The sequence below is a fragment of the Cervus elaphus genome, chromosome 15 (assembly GCF_910594005.1).
Source record: "Cervus elaphus chromosome 15, mCerEla1.1, whole genome shotgun sequence".
Classification (NCBI taxonomy): Eukaryota; Metazoa; Chordata; class Mammalia; order Artiodactyla; family Cervidae; genus Cervus; species Cervus elaphus.
The window spans coordinates 12,557,137-12,560,982 of NC_057829.1; the positions used below are offsets into that span (position 1 = coordinate 12,557,137).

General features: G+C 48.0%; 1 non-coding gene across 1 annotated transcript; it reads right to left on the bottom strand.

Moving 5' to 3' along the window:
- Positions 1-2,541: 2,541 nt before the first annotated feature.
- Positions 2,542-2,690, bottom strand: LOC122709749. Its single transcript, XR_006345711.1, has one exon. It is a non-coding gene; the product is annotated as a small nucleolar RNA SNORA57 (small nucleolar RNA).
- Between the last annotated feature and the right edge of the window lie 1,156 nt (positions 2,691-3,846).

Genomic DNA, 3,846 nt, shown 5'->3' on the forward strand with positions numbered 1-3,846 from the left:
GTTAAGGGGTGGGGGAGGGCTCTGGGGTGCAGCCCTGTAAGGGAATGGGCATGCTCAGGGGAAGTTGACTGTGATATGGTTCTAACATAAGCTTCAGTTAATCTCCCAGGGACTCTGCCATGGGGTCAGCTCTCTGGGTTGTCTTAAATGAGGCCAAGGGACTGGGACTTTGGTTTCCACATGACGAGTCCCCAGGAAGGAGTGTAGCCTGGTGTCCTGGAGTTCCGTTCACGTGATGGGGATCCTCAAGGAACAGCTTGGGTGGGGCTCTCAGCAGCCTTGGTCCTGGACCTGGGACCTAGAGGGGCGGGCAGGGCTTCGTCACAGGGCTGATGCCCCTTTCAATGAATGGGCCAGGAGGAACTGTGGGCCATTACCTCACTCCCTGACCACCCGCCGGCTTTCTATTCAGAGCAGAGTTTAGAAGGTGGTTCTGGCAAGAAGCAAGCAAGCAAGAAGCAAATAGTCAGTCTTTCACTGAGGTAAGGGATGAAGGACCAGCCCTCAGTTCTCCTGTGAAGCAGGACTCAGACACCAATGGGCTCTGCATACTTTGTGAAATGCGTAGCCCATATTCAGGGGTAAATGGGTGACATGAAGTGTCTGAGTGTCGCGAATCAGTTGGCCCAGCACTAGTTTATAACAGAGCTGGGATGCCAGCTCTTCTTCTTCTTTTAAATTAATTCATTGATTATGTTTGGCTATGCTGGTTCTTTGTTGCGGTTCTTTGTTTTTGTTGCTGCACGTGGGCTTTCTTTAGCTGCAGTGTGTGGTCTTCTCATTGTGGTGGCTTCTCTTACTGTGAAATGTGGGCTCTAGATGCACAGGCTTCAGTATTTGTGACTCAGGGCCGCTAGAGTGTGGATTCAGCAGTTGTGGCCCATGGGCCCCATTGTCTCATGGCATGAGGAATCTTCCTGGACCCAGGGTTGAAACCATGTCCCCTGCACTGGCAGGCAGATTCTCAACCACTGGACCATTAGGGACGTCCCCACCATGTCTCCTTAAGCCTCAGGACAGTTAGTGCCGCTTCAGTTTCACACGCTGCCTCCAAAATACGTCCTTTTTTAAAAAGTAAGGGAGGTCACATTTGCAAATGTTGGCTTTTCTGTGATGTGGCTTACTCCCTCTCTCTTTTTTTTTTTTAGCTATATTGAGATATAATTGACATATAACTTTGTGTAAGTTTAAAGTGTCCAATGTGCTGATCTGATATATGTATATATCTCGAAATCATTCCAAAATGTTAATTAACATCTCCACCAACTCACGTAATTACTTTGTCTGCATGTGTTAAAAACACTTATGATCTACTCTTTAGCAACTCTCCAGTTATGATACAGTTGCTGTTGTTCAGTTGCTAGGGTGTGTCTGACTCTTTGCAACCCCATGAACTATAGCATGCCAGGCTGCCCTGTCCTTCACTGTCTCCTGGAGTCTGCTCAGACTCATGTCCATTGACTTGGTGATGCTATCCAACCATCTCATCCTCTGCTGCTTTATTTTCCTTTGGCCTTCAATCTTTCCCAGCAACAGGGTCTTTTCCAGTGAGTTAGCTCTTCACATCAGATGGCCAAACCATTGGAGCTTCAGCTTCAGCATCAGTCCTTTCTTTAGGATTGACTGGTTTCATCTAGCAGTCCCAAGGGACTGTCAAGAGTCTTCTCTAGCACCACAATTTGAAAGCATCAATTCTTCAGCACTCAGCCTTCTTTATGGTCCAACTCTCACATCCATACATGACTACTGGAAAAACCATAGCTTTGACTATATGGACCTTTGCTGGCAAAGTGATGTCTCTGATTTTAATATACTGCCTAGATTTGTCATAGTTTTCCTCCCAGCAATCAGACAGTATTATTACCTATAGTCACCATGCCGTACATCACATCTCTAGAGCTTATTCATCTTACTGACGATTGTACTTTGGCATGGTTGTTTTCCTTTTTATGGCTGAATAATATTCCATTGTGTGTGTATAGTATAAATATAGGTTTATCTATAAATAAAATATAGGTGGATCACATTTTATTTAACTACTTATGTTGTTTCCATGTCTCAGCTGTAATACTGCAGTGAACATGGAGGTGCAGATAACTCTTCAAGGTAGTGTTTCATTTTCTTCTGATAAATACCAAAAAGTGGTATTGCTGGATCATGTGTGTGTTGTGTGTTGCTCAGTTGTGTCTGACTCTTTGCAACCTCATGGACTGTGACCTGCTAGGTTCCTCTGTCCATGGAATTCTCCAGGCAAGAATACTAGAGTGGATTGCCATTTCCTCCTCCAGGGGATCTTCCTGACCCAGAGACTGAACCCAGGTCTTCTGCATTGGAGGCAGATACTTCACCATTTGAACCACCAGGGAAGGGTTGGATCATATGGTAACTCTGTTTTTAATTTTTGAGTAACCTCCATACTCTTTTCCATAGAGGTTGCATGAGTTTACATTCCTACCAACCATGCACAAGTGTTAACCCTTTCCTCCACATTCTCATCAGCATTTGCTATCTCTTGTCTTTTTTTTTTTTTTCTCTTTTTCTCTGTGTCCCGGCGCTTGAGGATAGAACCGGCGGATTGCTGGCCGCCGGTACCGAAGACATGACGCCGAGGGGGCTAGAGCCCGTTCCCTCTACCTCCGTACATTACGCGGATCGGGACTGCACGCCCGACCCCCGCCAAGAAAAGGAGGGTTCTTGTCTTTTTTATAATAGTTCTATGACTTTAAACCGATCTTGAGCTAACAGGTAGAGACTGACCCCTGAAGGGTTTCTAGGCTCATGTGTGGCCTTGAAAATCTGAGTTACTTGAGAAGCAAAGTAGTTGAAGTTCATTCCCTATTTTTGCTCTACCGAGACCAGTGGCTCAGCGGTAAAGAATCTGCCTGCAGCATAGGAGACAAGGAAGACCCTGGTCTGATCCCTGGGTTGGGAAGATCCCCTGAAGGAGGGCATGGCAACCCACTCCAGTATTCTTGCCTGGAGAATCCCATGGGCAGAGGCGTCGGGGGGCCACAGTTCATGGGGTCACAGAGAGTTGGACACGACTGAAGCGGCTGAGCACACACAGACACCAAGACTGGAACGAAGGGTTCCCTTGTGGTCTTGCTGGTTCCACGTGGCACAGACTCCTACCAACCTCATGGGTCTGGGCCATCACCCCCTGTGGAGCCCTGAAGCTTGGGAGGAAAGCAGGAGGCACAGGGCAGGCAGAAGGGGTTCTGGTCTCAGGGTGGAGCTCGGGATGGCGCACTCCTTAGGCAGCTACAGAGACTGCACCAAGCCCGCGGGTACCCCAGTCTCTTCCTTGTTCTTCTTCCTAATCTTTTTCTGCCTCCTCCCCTCCATGCTGTGGGAAGGGGCGTTTCCTCTGAGGGTCAGCGCCCAGAGCGCACAGTAACTGCTTGATAGATGTTTGTGGATGACTGAATGTTGGTCCCAGAGGCTCTCAGGTGGGCCCTGGGAGAGAAGACAGGATCTTATCAGTCCTCCCTGTTCACACTCACTCTGTGGCCCACCTGTATTTGCTCCTCAGACTGAAGTGATATTTGTGTAACTTTTCCTCTTTTACCATGCGAGCAGCTTACATGCCAATGGTCACAACTTATGGCCAACCTCTTCAAGTGTCCTAATCGTGATGTGGTCCCAGCCGAGGGGCCTGGAAAAGGGGAATGTTCTGAGCACCAAGGAACCCTATCTTCACACAGCAGGAATTTTAGCTGTGGATAGGCTGCTTGTCTCACAATTCTAGAACTTGCTGAGGGCAAGTACAGCCTGGTCTTCAGGAAAGTTTATCTCCAGGCTGCAGTCCTTTGCCCAGATTGGGCTGCTTCTCCTAGCTTTTTCTCG